General features: G+C 48.2%; 1 protein-coding gene across 1 annotated transcript in view; it reads left to right on the forward strand.

The window, feature by feature from the left end:
* The first annotated feature begins 7226 nt into the window (after positions 1-7226).
* LRRC4B (leucine rich repeat containing 4B) overlaps positions 7227-22123 on the forward strand; it is a 144261-nt gene continuing 129364 nt past the window's right edge. The window contains exon 1 of the mRNA XM_048517843.1: positions 7227-7594. The gene's annotated coding sequence lies outside the window, so the exon portion shown is untranslated. The remainder of the gene's footprint in view (positions 7595-22123) is intronic.

The following is a 22123-nucleotide window of genomic DNA, read 5'->3' on the forward strand; positions in this document are numbered from 1 at the left end:
AAGTAGCCAAACTATATTCACATTCAAAGCAAATCAACAAAGAGCTAGCATAAGAAAGACTGTCTGTAAAACTAAAACTATACAGTTTAACATTACTACTAATTGACAAGTGGCTTAATTATCCATATAGTTTCCACAGCCCAAGGACCAGTTATTACAAGTCCTTTATTAGGAAGCGGCACACGGGAGGACTCCCAGTAAGTAATAAATGTATTGTTTTACTGCCCTGGCATAAATCCGTGTATGGTATTATTTCCCTTTCAATAAAGCATCTCTAAAAAAAGATCTTCGTCCCATAAAAATCTTCATCCCATAAAAACCTTTGCCTGCCATTCTTTGCATCGAGCTTCCCACTTGTCCCTCCCAATACCGTAACACACAGATGTCAAACTCGTGGCCCTCCAGATGTTATGGACTACAGTTCCCACCATCCCCTGCCAGCATGATGCTTGCAGGGGATGATGGGAACTGTAGTCCATAACATCTGGAGGGCTACGAGTTTGACACCTATGCACGTAACATAAGGATTCCATTTCCTTTTCAAAATAGACAGACTTTGTTCCATGCTGAGCATCAGTAGGCTCTGCAGCAACGTCCCCCACCACAACCAAACAACTTTTTTTGCACCAGGTCAGTATATGGCCTGGGGAGGGGAGGAGGGGGGTTGATTTTCCACCCCCACGCAAATAAATGTCCTCCGCCCAGGAACATTTGACCCCATATGTCCCCCTGCGCGGTACGCCACTGAGGGGCACCATAAGTTGGAAGCGACTTGACAGCACATAACACTCACGCTGGGGTGCCCTAAGCCTCTGCCTCATGTGTTGCCTCCATAGTTGTGTGGTCCTGTTTTGTTGGGCCATGTGATCAGTGTGAGCCAAGAATTGGAGGAGAAGTCGATGTATGGCTACCAATCTTGATCCTCTTTGATCTGAGATTGCAAATGCCTTAACAGACCAGGTGCTCGGGAGCAACAGCCGCCGAAGGCCATTGCTTTCACCTCCTGCACGTGAGCTCCCAAAGGCACCTGGTGGGCCACTGCGAGTAGCAGAGAGCTGGACTAGATGGACTCTGGTCTGATCCAGCTGGCTTGTTCTTATGTTCTTATGTTCTTAATGGGAAACTTGTGACACTCAAACAAATCCTTGTTTGAATGCTTGTGAGTTATATGAGGCAGTGAAACATGTACCTGATTCCTGAAGCAGAGGCGTGGGATTTCATAACCACAAACTGGGTTAAGGATTGGTGTGTAACTAATGGGAAGCCGGGACTATGTGCAATTCCAGGACGGACTGATGGACTTGACACTCATATTGTGATCTGAGGGCAGAAAGGTATCTCGGTAGAACTATGTGTAACAAGGCAAAGATCTGAAGGGAATGACGGGTGGGTGGATAGGAGAACTAAATCTAGAAATCCTACTTCATCCCTTCCGTATCTCCCGGTCCCAAATTCTCTAATCTTTTAAGGCCTGAGAAGGCTTATTTCTCCCTTCTTCTCGGTCATTTTAATGGGCCGTCAGCAGCGTTCAATTTGCTGTCCTTTCCGGAGTGTTCTCATTTCATATCTTGGCATTTTAGGATGTTTTCTTTTTTCTTTTCCTTTCGGTTTATTTAAGATGTCATATTGTTCTGCAGACATGACTTGTCTGCGGGGGGTCCCATTTTGTAACTTCTGTTATTGATGCAGGGACCACTCGGTTTGCTGTTGTTGTGGTAGGGCAGTGATAGCGAACCTTTTCGAAACCGAGCGCCCAAATTGCAACCCAAAACCCACTTATTTATCACGAAGTGCCAACATGGCAATTTAACCTGAATTCGAGATTTTAGTTTAGAAAAAACAGTTGGCTCCGAGCCATGTGTTACTTGGGAGTAAGCTTGGTGGTAGTTGGTGGCTTTGCTTTGAAGCAACCATGAAACTCTTCCAACGGGTGAATCACAACCCTAGGAGGGTTTACTCAGAAGCAAGCCCCATTGCCAGCAACTGAGCTTACTCCCAGGTAAAGGATCGCACTTTAGCTCTTCGCATGAAAATCAGTGGGGTTTAACAGCGCTTAACAGGGTTACTTACACTGCTTCCCCAAAACTAGGTCCTAGGTTTAATGCTAATAATCGGGCCCAGCGGCCCAGGCCAGCCTAAATGTGGGGTGGGGGACTCTGCGCATGCCCACAGAGAGGGCTCTGAGTGCCACCTCTGGCACCCATGCCATAGGTTCGCCACCACTGTGGTAGGGGAAGATATGCTGTGTTTTGGAGGAAGTATGATGGCGTGGTTATTGGGGATCTAAAATAAGTCAGACAGAGGCCTTTTCCGCACTCCACCATTACCCCATTTCGAAGTTGTTTTCAATCCCATCATTTTCTACAACGTTTGTCCGCACTCCCCTCCTCAGAATGTCATTTCCAGGCTGCCATCATTTGGGGGTTTTTTCCCCACTCATGCGCTGTAGCGATGATTCACTGCCCTGCTGACCCGTTGATCTGAAAAAAAAATGAAGGAAAATAATAATAATAATAATAATAATAATAATAATAATAATAATAATAATAATAATAATAATAATAATAATAATAATAATAATAATAATAATAATGATAATAATAATAATTTGGGTCCTACAATGACCCAAAGTGCCGTCTCTGCAAAGAGGGTGATGAAACCGTGGAGCACATCATCTGCTGTTGTAAGAAAATAGCCCAAACTGACTATCTCTCGAACGTCAGCCACAATAGGCTAGCAGCAATGGTGCACTCTGGAACCTTTGCAAAAGTCACGAAGAGAGCCTGCCCTGTAGCAAGACCTGGTAATGACGAGCACAAGCTTCAGAGAAGATCACAGAAAAAAATGAAGAAGCAAAAATACTTTTAGAATACAGACAGACAGACACCTGGCACACAACACCCTGGTGAACATAACAGTGGTAGAGAGAAAAAAAAACATGTTTGGATCAATATAGATGTTGCTGTGCCAGTGTGACAACTTTAGAGGTAAGAAGGAGGACAAAAAGAGCTGGAAAAGATCACAAAATACAAGGGACCTACAAAATTGGTAGAGCTCGAAATCGAGCGGTGTGGCAAAAAAAAGAACAACAGTAATCCCACTCAAGTGAAGTTACGTGAGTTGCTCTAGGGAGAGAATCCCAAGAAATCTTGAAAAAAACATCTGGAAAGCCTAAACTTGGACAGAACATCCAGTCCACATGCTGCAAGAAAGCAGCACTTCTAGGAAAACTGCTGCACATATTCTGCATAAAATACCTCTAATATCCTAGAGTCCTTGGGAAGGACTCGATATTCAGAGATGAATTCCAGGACACTTTGTGCTGTGCTGTAATGTGTATAATAATAATAATAATAATAATAATAATAATAATAATAATAATAATAATAATAATAATAATAATAATAATAATGAAGAAGAAGAAGAAGAAGAAGAAGAAGAGTTTGGATTTATATCCCCCCTTTCTCTCCTGCAGGAGACTCAAAGGGGCTTACAATCTCCTTGCCCTTCCCCCCTCACAACAAACACCCTGTGAGGTAGGTGGGGCTGAGAGAGCTCCGAGAAGCTGTGACTAGCCCAAGGTCACCCAGCTGGCATGTGTGGGAGTGCCCAGGCTAATCTGAATTCCCCAGATAAGCCTCCACAGCTCAGGCGGCAGAGCTGGGAGCAAACCCGGTTCCTCCAGATTAGATACACGAGCTCTTAACCTCCTACGCCACTGCTGCTCCAATCTTGATCCTTTCTAAGCAAGAAAGGATGAAAATAAAAGAAGGCCAAAGTGGTGAGGCGAAAGATGAAAAAAAATGGTGGACCAAGTGCCAAAGGAGAGGTTGGGTAAAAGCACTGGGGTGTGGCTAATGGACAGCTTTTTGGCGGGAAAAAATGTTTCAGCATGACCACACTGTGAGGGAAGCTAGCTTGGAAACGTTTCAGGGGAAAAAATGGCGGTATTTTCAGGATCAATGGGGAATGTTTTTGTAAACTTTCACAACTGTTTGCAAGTGGATTTTGCTGTTGCACCCAGCTGCAAAGTAGATTGAATGTGGATTGAAAGTGCATTATTCTGCATGTGCAGAAGAGGCCGTAGAGAAGACACCATTGCATGTCATAGAATATGTATCTGCAGGAGGCGAGGAAATAGAGCCCAAGCCAGACTGTACAGGTGCCGAAGATCTGTTGGAAGCTGAAAGTATCACCACAAATCAGCATTTTGAAGAGAAAAAAAGGAAGGATGACGCGGAAAACTTGGGAATGCACTATTTTGGGAGCAATGTTGCCTGGAATATGGAGAGACAAGTGAGTGGATGGCTTCAGTTCTGGAGAAAGGAAGTACGTGTTGGAGCAGCCTTGGAAAGGAGCATATAATTGATCAACAGGAGTGACTTTAAAGCAGTGATGGCGAACCTTTTCGAGACCGAGTGCCCAAACTGCAACCCAAAACTCACTTATTTATCGCAAAGTGCCGACACGGCAATTTAACTTGAATACTGAGGTTTTAGTTTAGAAAAACGGTTGGCTGTAAGGTGCGCGTTAGTCAGGAGTAAGCTTGGTGGTAGTCGGTGGCTTGGCTTTGAAGCAACCGTGCAATGTTTCAAATGGGTGAATCACAACCCTAGGAGGGTTTACTCAGGAGCAAGCCCCATTGCCAGCACCCAAGCTTACTCCCAGGTAAAGGATCACACTTTAGTTCTTCCTATGAAAATCAGTGGGGTTTAACAGCACAACAGGGTTACCTACACTGCTTCCCCAAAACTAGATCTGAAGTTTAATACTAATAATCTCCCTGAAACAATTACACTAATTACACTGAGGGCCTGGTGGGGGAAGGGGGAGAGGTGTGCGGGAAGTGGGATGCTCCTCTCCCTTTCCTGTCAGTTGGTCGGGGGAAGGGGGAGGGGAAGATGATGGCACGCTGAGTGCTGCCTCTGGCACCCGTGCCATAGGTTCACCATCACGGCTTTAAAGTATACCCACTATGCCATATACTCTGGACTCTGAATTGGTGACTAACAGTGCAATCGTACTCTGGTTCCATATTAATCGGTTTCCTCCTCCTCCCCCTCCCTCCTCCTCCCTCCCTCCTTCCCTCCTTCCCTCCTTCCTTCCTTCCCTCCTTCCTTCCTTCCTTCCTTCCTTCCTTCCTTCCTTCCTTCCTTCCTTCCTTCCTTCCTTCCTTCCTTCCTTCCTTCCTTCCTTCCTTCCTTCCTTCCTTCCACGGAAGTGTTCTTAAGGATGGGACTGTAACAATGTCAACCTAACCAGAGTTAAACTGCTAGGATCAGTGCAATTGGAAGGCTCTGTGTTTAGGATTGCACGGCTAGGGCCTATACCAGTGATGGCGAACCTTTTTGAGACCGAGTGCCCAAATTGCAACCCAAAACCCACTTATTTATCGCAAAGTGCCAACATGGCAATTTAACCTGAATACTGAGGTTTTAGTTTAGAACAAATGGTTGGCTCTGAGGCCAACTCGGAAGTAAGTTTGGTAGTAGAAGGTGGCTTTGCTTTGAAGCAACCATGCAACTCTTCGAACGGGTGAATCACGACCCTAGGAGGGTTTACTCAGAAGCAAGCCACGTTGCCAGCAACTGAGCTTACTCCCAGGTAAAGGATTGTGCTTTAGTTTTTTGCGTGAAAATCAGTGGGGTTTAACAGCGCTTAACAGGGTTAGCTATACTGCTTCCCCAAAACTAGGTCTTAGGTTTAATGCTAATAATCAAGCCCAGTGGCCCAGGCCAACCTAGATGTCTGTGTGAGGGTGGTGGTGGGGGGGGCAATTTCCCCCTGTTTGTGCGTGCCCACAGAGAGGGCTCTGAGTGCCACCTCTGGCACCCGTGCCATAGGTTCGCCATCACTGGCCTATACTCATGTTTTAGTTGTCGTCAATCACCAGCATTTAAAAACTAACAAAAGCATCAGTTACAACTGCACTGCAAGAACATGGCCTGCATTTTGCAGCGTTTCCCATTTAATTTTCTAATTTTTCTCAATGCTTCTTTCTTTCCATCCACAAACTTCTCACTCTCTTCCACAGTGACGTCAATCCCCAAACCAAGTCTCTAGTCTAGCACTACTTGATGGAAAGGTGGTCCCACCAGAAATGCACCCATTTCCCCGTGGAGCCGGGAATCCTATTGACTTTGTTCCATTAGCCTGTCATTTCGTCCCTGGAATGAAAAGGAGGCATTTCATTCCTAAGGGCAACCCCACCACAGGGACAGTTTTGTTTATTTATTTTCAAAATGGCCTTGAGCTGCAAAAGAAACTCAGCCCCGTCCCTGATCCTGTGAGCATGACTTGTTTATTTCAATTTGATTTATTTATGTTTCAATTGATATCCCGCCTTATCGCCGCAGGGCTCAGGGATGCATCTCCCGTTTCTGTCCTCGACTGGAACCTCAAGCGGCTTTTCGCCTCCTTCTCCCTTCCTCCGCTTTATCACAACGGCCTTGCGAGGCGGGCCGTGCCGAGAGAGACCTTGAGGCCCACAGCAAGCTCTCGTGGCGGGGTGGGGATTCAAATTCAGGTCGTCTCAGATCCTAGCTGGACGCTCTAACCACTGCACTCTAACCACTCTCTGAACGTTACCCAGAAGGCTTGGACTTTCTACCTGTCTGGCCATCCCTACATTAGCCACAAGTCCAGAGGTGGAGAAACCCTGATAGGCTGTCCAGTTCCGGGCATCCTGCTTGTTTACTCTCCGGCACAAGGCTTCCTGATTGTTTGGACTGGTTTTGAAAAAAAAAGAAGGCAGGCGCTCACACAAGACGCTTCGGCGGCCTCCCTGCGAGCAAACCTGCGAGGCAGGCCCAGCATCAGGTGAGCCAGTCTCTCCCCCCCCAAAAAAACCCAGGTAGATAATCTCAGATCATGATTCTTCAGTCAATCTGAAAGCCAGGCTTAGGGAGGGAGAGATTTCTCCCCAGTGGGGCCAGCCTCTTCCTAAAGACGCAGTGGCCAAGCAGCTTCCTCTAGACACAGAGGCCAATTATAGGAACACCCTCTCCGCCCCCCAGCCAAATAGTCTCCCCCCACACCCCCAGCCTTCTCTGTTCCAAGGTCCCCCTTCCTTCCCCTTGCCAATCTCTCCCTCTCTCTTGGTCCACCGCTCTCCCTGCCGCCATCCATCGCTTCTTCTCTCCCCCCCCCGCACCCGAGACACTCTCCCCTCCCCCTCCTCCCTTCCTCTCCCCCCCCCCCCCCACGCCACTATTAGTATTCCGCTCCCGTCCCCGCTCCTCGCAGGAGCGCCTTTGCTGCAGCGCGCCCGGCGTCGTTGGTTGGTTGGCAGCCGGGTCGGGTCGCAGGCAGGACGAAGCCGGGGGGCTCCCCGGGCTTGGGTCGGTCGCCCTCCACCCCCCCGCCCCCCACCCCTCGGTGGGTTCCCCGTCGGGTCCGATCCGGGATCTGGATGGAGCCCCGGCGTTAAGGGGGCAGCCGGGGGGAGCCTGCAGCCTCCCTCCCTTGTGCGCCCCGCCACATCCCCAACTGGGCACGCGGAGGAGGAGGAGGAAGAGGAGGAGGAGGAGGGAGCGAGCAGCTGCGCCAGGGAAGGGGGTCAGGGGATGCTGCCTCCACGACGACCCCCAGTTTGGTGAGTGGGGGGGGATGGGGGGGCGAGGGAGGCGGAGGAAGGTGTTTTTTTATGGAGGGGGCGCAGGTGGGGGATCTAGCTAGGGGGAAAAGGCACAGGAAGGATCTCTGGAAGGACTGGAGGTTGTGGGATGGAGGAATGGAGCTCTGGGCGGGGGGATGTTGGATTCGGGGGGAGGGATGCTGGGGCACGGATGGAGCAATGGGTGGGTAGGGGGGGATGGGGGCAGGTTGCTGTGGAAACTGGCCCCTCTCCTGGTGTCTGGAAAATACAGCTCTGCCCTTAGCCCCATGGGCCTCGGATCCCAACCCCCTTCTCTTTCCTCCCCCCCACCCCATACACAGTTCTCCCAAGTCCCATTGGTCTTAATATTCCCCCCTGGGAGGTCTCCACACACCACAATTTGTCATCTCCCTGCCCTCTGATAAAGCATCTCTGCCCCCCCCCTCCCCAAGTCGTCTGAGCCCCCTTTCCTTTTCCATCCGCCTGCTCCCATAGCAACACAGTTTGCTTCCCCATCAAGCCGGCTGGTTTCTCGGGTCCAATGCCACACCCCCACAACGAGGGGGGGGGCGCCTTCTGCTGATGGACCCCATCTCACCTCCGTCTGAGCTTCAGCCCCCAAGGAAGGCACCTTTCCAACCGCCCCGTGGCTTCTTGAGGGGCATGGCACAGCCTCCCCCTTTCGGACTGTCTCTTGGGGACAGCCCCCCCCCCACACACTGTTTCAGAGTGAACTGCTTAAAGCCCCCTGTTCCTTTCTCCCTAACCGACCCTCCCCTTCCAAGGACACCAGTCCTATATTCCCAACCCCCGCTCCCCAATTTGATATCAGTAAAAGATCCCTCCCCAACGAACGCCACTATCTCAACTCAAGGGATTTCTGTGCCTCCTGTTTCTCCCTCATTCTTTCATTCTCCATTTCCCAAGCTTAGCATGTAAAAGACGCCCAACGAAGCATGTCTAACTCCCCATTCCAAGGGGGCCGAGTCCCCCCCCTTTCCTGCCGAGCTTTTCTCCAGTGCTCACCCCCAACTCTAGCCACAGGCCCTTGTGAATCCTGTCTCTTTAGGGACTTCCCCGTAACCATTTGCACTGAGAAAGGCTCTGATCCTCACACTTGGCCCTACTGGGTTTCCACCTCCCCAATAATTGGACCTCGCTCTTTGGGACACTTTTCTTTTGCTCCCTGGAGACTCCTTTGTGCCCCACCGACTCCTTCGAAGCCCGGCACCGTGGGGCATATTGATGCACAAATCCTGCCAATTTCACTCTTTGAATTCCATCTCTGTGGCCTTCTCCCCCCCCCCCTCTTCTCTCATCACAGAATTCCTTCAGGGTTTTTTTTTGTCTATGCCCACCACTGCCTGTTACCAGTTCCCACAATGTCCCTCCCTTCTGTGCCCCACCACCTCTGCACCTCCCAATCTAGACGCTGTTGTTTCTGCTTCCCCAATCCTTCCACCTCACCCCTCCCACAACAATGTGGACTCCCCTAATCACAATGCTTTACGGGGGCAAGACGACCTCCTCCAGGAATAAGGCCTGCTTCTTTAGAAACAGCAGATATAAGGCGATAAAACTTGGGTCTGGATCGTACCACTTCAGACTGCAGGGCATGACTGATGTAGTTAAATGTTGCTCTACTTCCACACTTCCTCCTTTTGCCTGGAAAACTATATAATAGGGAGCAGGGTTCTTATTTAGCTAGCTCTCTCGATGCAGGGAACGGTATGGATAATGTGAACAATCCATTATGGTATAGCTCTAGCACAGGGGTACTTCCTCATCTACCCTTTGCAAACGTTGTGTCAAAGTGTAATAGATTTTCGGTAGGATATTGGTATAAGGAAACTGGGGACTTGGGTTCTGAATTGACAGTTTTGTGCCAGAATATGTGTGTGTGTGTGTGTGTGTGTCATATCCTCCTAGATTTTTCTCTCTTTTTTTGGAAGTTGGTGGGTGCTTGAACTGGGGAACCAATATGAAGGGACTTCCAGGGGGCCAAGACTAGCAGTTTGTGTTTTATGGGGGAGTCACGGGAGCCGGGACTTGTGGAATGCATTTGGCGAATTTGTGGGGAATAGTTGTCAATGGAGCCTTTATACATCTGTCTGGCTGCTGCATTTCAAGTCGAGTGATGGGTCTGAGGCACTCGCAATTGCGGAGGCTATGTGGGGAATCTGGGGTTTTTGTGATTCTGCCGTTTTGTGTGGACCCGAGACGGGAGGGGTTTTCAACTTTGCAAAGCAGAATGGGATGTGGAGAACTTTTGTATGTTGGGCAAGCATTTTGTGGCACCCCGGATAAAAGAAACAGGCAATGGCTGAATCAGGCCCTGGGTCCCTCTAGGCCGGCCTTGCCCAAGGCAGCGGGATCAGCTCTCTAAAAGTCTCAGTGACCTCTGACCCCTGTGATTGAGACTGGGGGGGTTGTTATTACACACAAGGGTGGTCCCCCCCCCCAACAACTCCCCTTTCACCTCCACAGAGCAATATGGAACTGTGAGACTGGAAGCGTAGATAGATATCTGCGTGTGCATCCTTTGCCGTGGAAGGATATTGTGATGAAGGAAGTGTTTGTTGTGGGGCATGTTAAGGGTGATCTGCGGCTATCTGGGGACGACGTGGTTACTGCTGAAGGGGCGCGGGGAGAGCCGGTGATGGCAGTCGCGTTGACTTCTTAATTAGGAGTGCCACATAAACAGGAGAACGTTATGGATGGAATTTTCGGGGGGGGGGGGAGATCAGCGGGCGAGAGGGGTCATCTGCTTCTCGTAAACAGCCGGCCCCGTTGTTATGAACTTAAACGAAGAGCTCAGGACCATACGGGTCCGTTGCGGTTCTGCTCCTTAGTGCATTTTTTACACGAACGTTCCAAATAATATTAATAAGACCAAAACGGTACACGGATGTAGCTGCCAGGGGAAGAGGAGGAAAAAAAAAGGTAGCCAGGAGGATGTGCTAGAAATAGTTGCCATGGCGATAGGAACCAAAAGAATGGGGCTGGAAAGGGAGAGGAGAGAGGACCACTTTTAGTTTCCCACCCCAAGAGTCCGTCGCTTTCTCCCCCACCCCAAACGTTGTGACCCCGGCACACAAAACCGTGATGTCTGTCTCCACGGTTGGAGGTGGGTGGGTGCGAAAGAGAAGGTGCGTCTGAATTTTTCTGGCAGAAGATGTGGGTTTGGGCGTCTCTTGCATCTATTTGTGAACATGGTGGATTGTAGAAGGCTCAATCTTGCTCTAGGTGTGGTGACAAGAAGTGGAGATGGCATGCGGGGGTGAGGTGAAGTTGTGGGAACAACCGTTGAAGACGGGGAGAGCCCCTCGCCCCGGCCTTCTCCTACCATTTGCCTATCTTGTTCAGGATAATAAAGTATCATTAACCAATGATACTTAGCGGTAATTATGATGAATGATAATTATTAGGATGTACCGAATGAAGATACCCGAAAGTTTGGAGACTTTTGTTCCTGTGCAAAAGCTGGGGATTGGAAGCATTATTTTCCAGGCCTGGCTGCTATTATAATTCCTCTTGCATTCTTCCTTGCAGCAGAGTGGGTAAGCTACTGTGATGGCAAATTGTACTACGAGATAAATTACCAGGTACGGGTTGAATTAACAGAGACTTTAGATAATCTTCCCCTCTTCCTGTAAGATCATCCGATCCTGGCCTAGCCAAAGACAGGCTTGAAGGGTTGCCCTTTTTGTAGATGGGCCAGTTCTGTCTACATTTGGTGGTTCTGAAGTCTGTGGCAACCTGGGCACGCGCCCTGAAAGATGCACGTGATGACAAACGACATCCAGCGGCCATTGAAACGAATTTGCTCCTTTTGAATAGGAAGACACCAAGTTTCTGAATTCCCAAAGGAAGGCAGTAAACTAAGAGCCAGTCGTCGGAGCCATCCCCAAATGGACACAAAGTTGTCTTCAGTGAATATCCACGTCACACTGCATCATCAGCTCTATAATTCTTAGAATTCCTCTAATGCTGTCTTGGAAAGTTCATGTGCATTTCAAGAAGGTTGATTACCGAGCTCAAGTCTGCTAGGATGTTTTTCCAAGTTCCAGAGATAAGGTGCAAAAGTGGAAGCATCTCGGCCCTTCCGCACGTGCGGAATAATGCACTTCCAATCCACTTTCGATGCACTTTGCAGCTGGATTTGACTGAGCGAAATAGCCAAATCCACTTGCAAACAATTGTGAAGGTGGACTGAATGTGCTTTATTCTGTATGCACAGAAGGGGCCTTAGTTATACTTAGGCATTTATATCCTGTTTTTCTCTTCAGTGTGGACCCAAAACAGTTGTCTACATCATTTGCCCCTCCTTCATTTCATTCTTGCCACAACAACCCTGTGAGATAGCATTGGCTGAGGGTGTGTGGCCCTTTCCCCACTTACCTTTGACCACCCTTTGCTGTGTGCTGCTCTCAGCGCACAGCATCTCTGGTGCGCGCCCGGGTGTCCCCACGACCCCGTGCTCTGCGCGGGGTCATCAAAAGGCGCCTTTTTGAGGCGCGCCAGGGATGCCACGCACTGAGGGGGTGCGAAAGTGGCAGTGTCGGGGCGGCTGCGCTGTCGCTGCCCCTGTAGTGGGGAGTGCCCCGGGACCCTGTGCTACTTGAGACGAGTAGCGCGGGGCTTAAGTTAAGTGGGGAAAGGGCCAGTGACTGGCCTATGGTTGTCCTGTAAGCTTTCTTGGCAGAGTTGGAATTTGAACCTGGGCCTTCCAGATCGTAATTGGACACTTTATTACAGCTGCATGAAGCTGGTCTAGCTATTTTTTAAGAGAACCTTTGAGATGGAAGGGGCGTAAGAGCAGGAAATGCTGCTGTGAAAAGCATGGAAAGGCCCTGCGTTTTGCATGTGTGGTTGGTGGGCAGGAAGATTTTTGGTTTAGTATTAAGGATTTTTCCATCTTTGTGTTTTAATCTGTAAGTATTTGACTGCTGGGTCTTCTTTCCACGTAGTCTTGTTGTACTGGAGTATAGGCAATAGAGGTTTTTGTGTCAAGTGGGATATTTCTGTTTTGCCTGGCAGACATCTTGTCACTGGGGTGGAGGAAACCGGGAACCACTGCTAGGCAGCAGAACTGGTGAAAAAGTTCTGTATGGATTTCGTCTGAGGCAGAAAAGATGGCAGTCAAACTGGAGGTTGTGTGTGAGAGATTGGCAGTGACAGACAGTCAAGTTTTAGGTGAGAACTACATGGCCCCGAATTCAAATTTATCCTTAATCACATCATGAACTCACAAGCAAATTCTTATGTCCTCAGTTGTCCATCTGTAAAATGGGTATAACAGCAAACTGCTGCCACCAAGAGCTGGGTTTGATGCTATAGCTCACCTCTGGCTGGAACAGAAAAGAAGTAGTCTTGTGAACTGACGGAAGTGTTGCCTGACATTTTATGTATAAAAAAGGCAGCGCCGTTGAAATCAACCTTTGCAGCCTTAGGAAGTTTGGCGAATTTGTAGCTGAAATGTTGAGTTTTTGAAATGCCGGCTCGGGAGATGTGTTCATTATTTTGCACCATTAGGAAACCCAATCCCAACAACACCTAAAACTGAGGATGTTACAAAAACTAAATTGCACATTTATATTTTTTTTGCACAGTCTCGAGTTAGAAGATTTTTCCCCCTCCTCCTAATTATTTACAGCTCCAGCAAAGAGGCGTGGAGATGGTATCTGCTGGAATTGAGGAAAATGAAGTTTTATGGATGAATGATGGGGAAGTATTTTATTTATTCGCTCCATTTATGGCCTGACTTTCTTCCCAATGAGGACCCAAAGAGGCTTACATCTTTCTCTTAGCCTCCATTTTATTATTAACCTCACAACAACCTTGTGAGGTAGCCTGGGAGTGTGTGACTGGCCCAAGGCTATACAGTAGTCCTCTACGGATGAACGGGGATTTGAACCTGGGTAACTGAGATCTTAGTCTGAAACTCCATGCTGGCTCTCTCATCTCTAAAATGATGAGCGAGGTAAGAAGTGAGATTGTGAGGAGAATGTTGGGAAATGCTGTAGGAAGCAGAGTCTGACAGACAAGAAGAAAAGTTTGGATTTCTAGCCCACCTTTCTCTCCTGTAAGGAGACTCAAGGTGGCTTACAAGCTCCTTCCTCTCCCCTCCCTTGTGAGGTAGGTGGGGCTGGGAGAGTTCCCAATAACTGTGACTAGCCCAAGGTCACCCAGCTGAAATGTAGGAGTGCGGAAACAAACCTGGTTCACCAGACAAGCCTTCGCCACTCAGGTGGAGGAGTGGGGAGTCAAACCTGGTTCTCCAGATTAGAATCCACCTGCTCTTAACCACTACACCACTCTGGCTCTCAGGAGGAGGAGGAGGAAGAAGAAGAAGAAGAAGAAGAAGAAGAAGAAGAAAAAGAAAAAGAAGAAGAAGAAGAAGAAGAGTTTGGATTTATATCCCCCCTTTCTCTCCTGTAGGAGACTCAGAGGGGCTTACAATCTCCTTGCCCTTCCCCCCTCACAACAAACACCCTGTGAGGTGGGTGGGGCTGAGAGAGCTCCGAAAAGCTGTGACTACTAGCCCAAGGTCACCCAGCTGGCGTGTGTGGGAGTGTATAGGCTAATCTGAATTCCTCAGATAAGCCTCCACAACTCAAGCGGCAGAGCTGGGAATCAAACCCGGTTCCTCCAGATCAGAGTGCACCTGCTCTTAGCCACTGCTCTTAGCCACTACGCCACTGCTGCTCCACTACGCCTCTGCTCCACTGCTGCTCTATGGAAGATGACATAGATGTGGTTCCACCTCAGTGGGAGGGATTATAGCTCAGTGATCGAGCCCATACCTTACCTGTGGTATGTCTCAGGTTTGATAAGAGCCAACATGGTATAGTGCACAGGTGTCAAACTCGCGGCCCTCCAGATGTTATGGACTACAGTTCCCATCATCCCCTGCCAGCATGATACTGGCAGGGGATTATGGGAACTGTAGTCCATAACATCTGGAGGGCCACGAGTTTGACACCTGTGGTATGATGTCTAGATCTGGACTAGGACCTGGAAGACCCAGACTCAAATCTCTGCCATGGCAGCTAGCTTGAGTGACCTTGGGTCAGTCCCAGTCTTTCAACCTAAACCTCTCCTCTGAGTAGTTGTTGCAAGGATAAAATAGCGAGGACAGCAATGTTGTGAGTGCCTTTGGGTCTTCACTGAAGAGGACAATGGGGCATTGATAGCTGGATAAATGAGGTCAGTCCTTGGATTCTCCACTTGGATCTTAGATGGCAGGAGATGACCTGCTTTCTTCCTGAGATACAGGAACACCACTGTCAGTCAGAGGTGTCAATAAAAGGTTAGATGGGCCAAGATATGTATGTGGGTGGGTATGAATATGTGAGAATGAGTGATGGTTTGCAAGGAACAAACTTGGCAGTTGGGAGGGAAAGGAAGGCACTTTTATTTTTTTATGTTGGTTTAATACCTGCTCGTGCGTACCTGTGCTAGTCACGTAGGGCTAATTTTAAAGCCTAGCAGAGAATAAAATCCAGATTTTTTTCAGGCAGGCAAAAGCTTTTTTGCTTGGTAGGGATTCTAAGTCCCCTTCTTCCTGTTCACCAGGTGAGTTTAGTGTTTACAAGGCTGGTTTATGGGGGCTGAACGGGAGAGAGGGGAGCTTGCGGGCTACCGTGGGTCATGGAGTGGCAGAACGAAGGCTGGTGATTTGCACTGAGGGTCGTGGGCCGAAACGAACGCCTGCCTCTTTGAAAAGGAACCCTTGGGCCATTCAGTTTCAGAATGAACTGCTCAGCAATGTATGTGTTTGTAAGGTCGCAGTCAAGCATTGCCCCAGACTCATTTCCTCTGGCATCTTAGATCTGACACAGGTCTCATTTTATTTATTTTTTATTTATTTTATGAGATTTGTATGGATCCACAGGGCTCAGGGCGGGTCCCGGTATAAAACCTAACAATCAACAGATTTAAAATGCAGTCTCACTGCAGCACCTATGTACTGTAGACCCCTCTGTCCCACAGAAAAGATCCACACACAAGCACAAAACAGGAGCATAACATCACAATGGCTGCACCGGCGTAATGGTTGCTCCTGTCGCAACCGCTGGAAAGCCTATTGTTGATGAGCAGATGGTTATTAAAGCAGACACCGACATGACCATTTTGATGCTGCTTTATGCACGTTTTGGGGTTCTTCTTCCTGAGTCTGTTGCCTCGTGGCTTGAATGTACTTTGTTCACCATATGTTCAAAGATTAGATTTTTGCAATCACCTATTTATGCAAAAGTTGTTCACGGCACACAACAGTCACGCAGTTGCTTGGAAAGGTGAAGGAGGCGTCGAGTTCAGGGTTCTAGTGTCCATAGTGGCCAGTTATTTGTCCCTGGCATCTGGTATTCAGAGATATACTATTCCTGAACCTGGACGTTCCATTTAGCGATAGATACAGGCTTTTGACAGATCTCTACAATTTGATATAATCATATTTATTAGATAGTTATATCCCGCTTTTCTCCCTAATGGGGGTCCAAAGTAGTTTGTAACCAAATTCTCCCCTTCTCCCATTTATCCCATTTTCTCTGTATGGGAAAATAGCCTGAAAGCTTTTATGGCAGAGTGGACATTCAAAACAGGGCCTCATTGAGCCTTGATACTCTAACCCCTGCACCATGCTACCAATGTTTGACCTTCATCAGTGAATTTTCCAAGTCAGTGATGCCTTATTGAGAAACAGTTCTTCCTTGGACCGGTAATCGTCTACTACTTGTCCCCTTCATTAGGTGACACCCTCCCCGCCCCCGCCATGCCTTCCAAGTTCAAGTCTGACGAGGGAAGGGAAAAAATGTCTTTCTATCCTTGCTCCTGTGATTTGTGTTGACAGCGAACAAATCTGGCCATCTGCTCGTCATGAGCCTGGTATGATTTGGGCCAAGTCGAAAAGCTCCCGGCCACAAGCGGCATGGTGGTGCGAAGCGGATTGGCAACTCTGGCTGCAAATGTGGAATGCGAACGACAAACCCACTCACCCTGCTGGAGCTGCGCGGGAATGTGTCAGTCCAGGTTGCGAACAGTTGTGTCCGCGCCGAGCGGCTTAGCGGTGGCTTTGCGACGCCCAGGAGGGCTACAGATTCCACTCAAACTTGTTGGCCTGGGTGGAAGTCTCTTTAAACTCACACTAGCTTTTTTAGTTCACACCAACCCAAAACGTCTAGAGATGGATACACTGAGAGTCTATCAGTGAGTGATTTTCATAGACACTGATGCATAGCACTGCCAGATTACAAGGTTTTTTTTCCAGGTTTAATTATAAGCATCAGTTTGGCAAGAAAGCAGTAGAGATGAGCGCTGGCGAGGTGGGCATCGAGCAAATGCGCATGTGTAAATCTGGCTGAGGCAACGTTGTCTAAACAACTTTCTCGCTTTGGGGCTAATGGACAGGAGGCGAAACGCAAAGAAATCCCTTCTTTCCCCAAAGGGCAGGAGGTGTGAAAAGGGTGGAAGGTGGTTAGACTGCCGTGCCTGTGGAGAACAGGGGAATTGTGGGAAATGGATTTGAGCGAGACTGACAGAGCTCCTGTGTGCTGCCCTGGCGACGGCGAGAGAGCGCGGCAGATCTGCCGAATTAACATGGACAAGGGCAGGCAAACAAATAAAGGGTCTCTGATGATTTCCACAGAGGAGGATGGTAGGAAGATCAGGTGTTTTCACCGCTGAAAACTAATGAGAGAGGAGAGGGAGATTATATTGGGGAGGGTAAACGGGTTTGCTTGGCATAAGCGGCATCATTTATTATGATGGATGGATTGATTTGGGCAGGAATTGGAACGTTTGGTAGGGAAAGTTGAAGGAACGTGCACAGGGACTTTGGATGGCGGGCCAGCATCATTGGAAGGTGACTTCAATCGGATACATCCTGCATATTATTCAGGGTTTTTTTGCAACCATGAGGTCTAGGAACTTGCCGACAAAAAAGGAAGCAATGACCCCGGGAAGCAATGAAAATATAGGGAGGTCATGCACAGAGCTGCTATTCGTGCGTGTTGAATAATGCGCTTTCACCTGGGAAAATCCAGTTACAAACCACTGCTAAAGTGGAATGAAAATTCAAGCGAGGTGCATTCTTCAACACGGGCGAAAGCAGCCGTAAGCAACAGGTTGATAAACCCTCCAACGCATAAAGTACGGTGGCTCTGCGGAACTCATTGCCTCGGGATTCTTTGATGGTTAGTCGTATAAAAAGATAATGGCAGTGCAACTCATTCGTGAAATCTAATTGATCGTGACAAATTGATGGTACGAAGGAATTTTTTTCCAGCCAGTCAAATTGACTGATGACTGATTGTGAGTATTTTGCAGTGCTCAGTTTGATTCCCCGGTGTTCAGGTGGTCCGTTTGATTCTGCGCATCTTTTCAGCACCCAATCTCTTCCCTTGACAAGGAAGGGCCGTGCTTCTTGGGTCTTGTCTGAACGTGAGAGGCTGGGTTGGTACCATAAAGCTGGATTTGATCGCCATAAAAAAGCAGCATTCGTCACAGTTACATAAGTTAGCGCCATTAGTAGCTATTATCCCAAGTACTCCCAAATGCAATCTACATCTCTACGGGGGCAAAGGAACCCCTAACCATGCAGAGCAATCATCGAGACCATAACCGAAGTTCAAATGGCTAGACAAACCGTTGAAGCGACTTCGCGGTACGCAAAAGTCTTTGAAAATACAAATCACAGCGAGCAACAGATCGGATGGCAACCCAGGGCTAGTTCTGGAGTGGACCACCTTGTGTTAGTGAATCATGCAAAACTAAAGCAGGTCCTCCAATTACACAGTGATAAGGTCACTAGGAAGTAAAGAGGTACTGCAGCTGAGCAGCGGGTGGGGGATATCCAGAGAGGTGTCCACTGTGAAAGCTGGACAATGAAGACAGGTGACAGGAAGAAAGTAGATTTCTTTGGAATGTAATGTTGAAAGTGTTAGGGATAGCATGGCCCCCAGCCCCCCACCCCCCACACACAAATGACTGAGTCCTAGATCAAATCAAGACTGAATTCTCCCTAGAAGCTAAAAAGACTAAGCTGAGGTTGTCATACTGGTCTTGTAATGAGAAGACAGGAGTCACTGGAAAAACCAATAATGCTAGGAAAGGTTGAAGGCGGCAGGAAAAGAGGAAGAGCCAAGATGAGATGGATTGACTGTAGCCACGGCTCTCAGTTTGCAAGACCTGAGCAAGGCTGTTAATGATGGGATGCTTTGGTGGACACTGATTCATAGGGCCGCCAGCAAGGAAGTCTCTCACAATACTAGAACCAGGGGGCATTCTCACAATACTAGAACCAGGGGGCATTCATTGAAAATGCTGGGGGGAAGAATTAGGACTAATAAAAGGAAACACTTCTTCACACAACGTGTGATTGGTGTTTGGAATATGCTGCCACAGGAGGTGGTGATGGCCACTAACCTGGATAGCTTTAAAAAGGGCTTGGACAGATTTGTGGAGGAGAAGTCAATCTATGGCTACCAATCTTGATCCTCCTTGATCTCAGATTGCAAATGCCTTAGCAGACCAGGTGCTCAGGAGCAGCAACAGCAGCAGCAGAAGGCCACTGCTTTCACATCCTGCATGTGGGCTCCCAAAGGCACCTGGTGGGCCACTGCGAGTAGCAGAGAGCTGGACTAGATGGACTCTGGTCTGATCCAGCAGGCTAGTTCTTATGTTCTTATGAAGTGCCTTGATGGCCAGTGTGGTGTAGTGGTTAAGGCCAGGTGGATTCTGATCTGGGTTTGATTCCCCACTCCTCCACCTGAGTGGCAGAGATTCATATGACGAACCGGACATGTTCCCCGCACTCCTACATTTCTGCTGGGTGATCGTGGGCTAGTCACAGTTCTTCAGAGCTCTCTCAGCCCCACCTACCTCTCAAGATGTCTGTTGTGGGGAGAGGAAGGGAAAGGAGCTTGTAAGCCACTTTGAGTCTCCTTACAGGACAGAAAGGTGGGCTAGAAATCCAAACTTTTTTTCTTCTTCTGCTCCACTGTTCATTGCTTTTTTCATGGGTTTGCAATTTGCTTTCCATAATACTTGAGTTTTTTTTCCCTAATAAGTGCTGTGGTTGGGGAAGTGAGGAGTTTAGCTTATTAGACATATATCCTGCCCTCCCCCAGCAAGGATGTAGCTTGAAGCTATAGATTCTTTCCCTCCCCTTTCCTGTATGGAAGGTATACTGGAGAAAAGCCCCGCTGTGCTGGACTCTGCCCCCGTTTCCCCACATTCTTGTGCAGCCTAAACAAGGATTGACCCAGATTTTAGCCCGTTCCAGTTCTGGGGTTGAAACTGGTGATTTAAGTGGAGTAGAAATGTACCTGGGAGTGGGGGAGAGACACAGGCACAACAAATATTGTGTGAATACTGACCTATTTTTTTGGTCACGTTCCCTGCCATTGGTTCTTCCGTCGGCTGATTGTTCCTCTTTTTGAATTACTCACAGGGATGATTTTATCTAAGCAAGGACCACACAGTGAATGGAATGAAGCCAGTAAATAAAAGCATGACAAATCAGATAGGACAATAGGTTGACATCCTTGAAGGCAACGGGCGATGAGGGCAAGTGACGGCAATTGGAACAGATCATGTTCTTGCAAAGAGTTCGCCTCCCAGAAATCATTGGGTTCAATCCCATAAGCTTTTCTATGGGTGGAGGAGAGGTCCCTTCTGGCTACTGAAAAGGGTTTAGTGGAGGACATGGGACTCGCACAGGCAAATGCTACGTGTGACCAGATGCTACTATAACGAGGGGAACTGGGCAACATTTAGTGAACATACTAGCCGGATCCAACCCAGAAAAGCGGCGAGTTAGCTTTGGCTCTGTGTCCTAGTTGTAGTAAAAAGAGGACTCCCAATTAGCTTATCTTACCTACTAAAGAAGAAGAAGAGTTTGGATTTCTACCCAGTGGTGGGATTCAGCAGGTTCACAGATCAGCAGAATCAGTTGTTAAAATAGTGCTTGTAAACAACCAGTTGTTAAATTGTTTTAATCCCACCACCGGAACGGGTTGTTAAATTATTTGAATCCCACCACTCTTTCTCTTCTGTAAGGTGACTTAAGGTGGCTTACAAGCTCCTTTCCCTTCCTCTCCCTACAACAGACACCTTGTGAGGTGTGCGGAAGCACATCCGGTTCACCAGATAAGCCTCCATCACTCAGGTGGAAGAGTGGGGAATCAAACCCAGTTCTACAGATTAGAATCTACCTGCTCTTAACCACTAAGGGGGAAGGGGTGTACAGTGGTGAGGAAGTATGCTGCATAAACCCCCTCCCCTTCCAAAGCCAAGCACTGTTTCCCAACTATAAAAACATGGTTGCTGTCATAATACGATTTCCTGTTTTTCACGTGACCTCTGCAATTCAGCAAAAAAAAAAACCACAACCCAAAGAAGAAAAAAAACCCGATTTAATGTCATTATCCTCATGATGTTTATCAAGTGCCATTTCATTTTTGGACTCTAGTTTGTGTGATTTCATAATCTACGACGTTAAGCTTTCGCCTTCATCGGGTTACGGAGTCAAAATTATTCACTGTTTTTCACGAACGTATTTGACAGTGTTGAAAAATGGGCATGTTTTGGCACTCATTGCCATAAACCTGTGCATGGGTTTAAAAAATCACGGTCCCTTGCCCTTAGTCTTGCTTTCCCTTGAGGACATCATCTTTTGGTAGCATCCTGAATGGCTGTAATTTAAATTTGATTTTTATCATTTCTTTTATTTACGTTATTTATAGCTTGCCTTTCTCCCAGGGACTCGAGACAGATTACCCCAAGCGAGTCAATATAAGCAACAGGATGGGACATTCAATAAACAATGCAATGAATTACATCCTTTCTCATCGAAAGATCTGAATGAAATTTTGAATTCATCCGGGACCTTCCTGGACTTCTTTGTTCTAGAATGCTCCCGTTGGGTCCTAGTGCCCAGCAACAGTCTCTCCATTTCTCACCCACCCTCGCACTGCCCCAAACACCATGCCACCCCAAACACTGTGTGTGGGGGATAGGGAAGAAGAAGAAGAGTTTGGATTTATATTCCCCCCTTTCTCTCCTGTTGGAGACTTAAAGGGGCTTACAAACTCCTTTCCCTTCCCCCCTCACAACAAACACCCTGTGAGGTAGGTGGGGCTGAGAGAGTTCCAAAGAACTGTGACTAGCCCAAGGTCACCCAGCTGGCGTGTATGGGAGTGCAAAAGCTAATCTGAATTCCCCAGATAAGCCTCCACAGATCAGGCGGCAGAGCGGGGAATCAAACCCGGTTCCTCCAGATTAGAATGCACCTGCTCTTCACCACTACGCCACTGCTGCTGTTTTGCTGCCACAAACACCAAGCTGGGTCTGGCGGGACAGTGGCAGCAAGCTGCTACTCTGCCAGGCCTAGCTACAGCCTCCCCATCCCCCCATCCTTCTCTTGGCCCAAACACCAAGCTTTGCCTAGTGGGATAGTGGGGGCAAGCCGCCCCTCTCGTGCCAGGCCTAGCGGCAGCTTCGCCATCCCCCTGACCACCCTCC

The sequence above is a fragment of the Sphaerodactylus townsendi genome, linkage group LG15 (assembly GCF_021028975.2).
Source record: "Sphaerodactylus townsendi isolate TG3544 linkage group LG15, MPM_Stown_v2.3, whole genome shotgun sequence".
In the NCBI taxonomy this organism is placed as follows: Eukaryota; Metazoa; Chordata; class Lepidosauria; order Squamata; family Sphaerodactylidae; genus Sphaerodactylus; species Sphaerodactylus townsendi.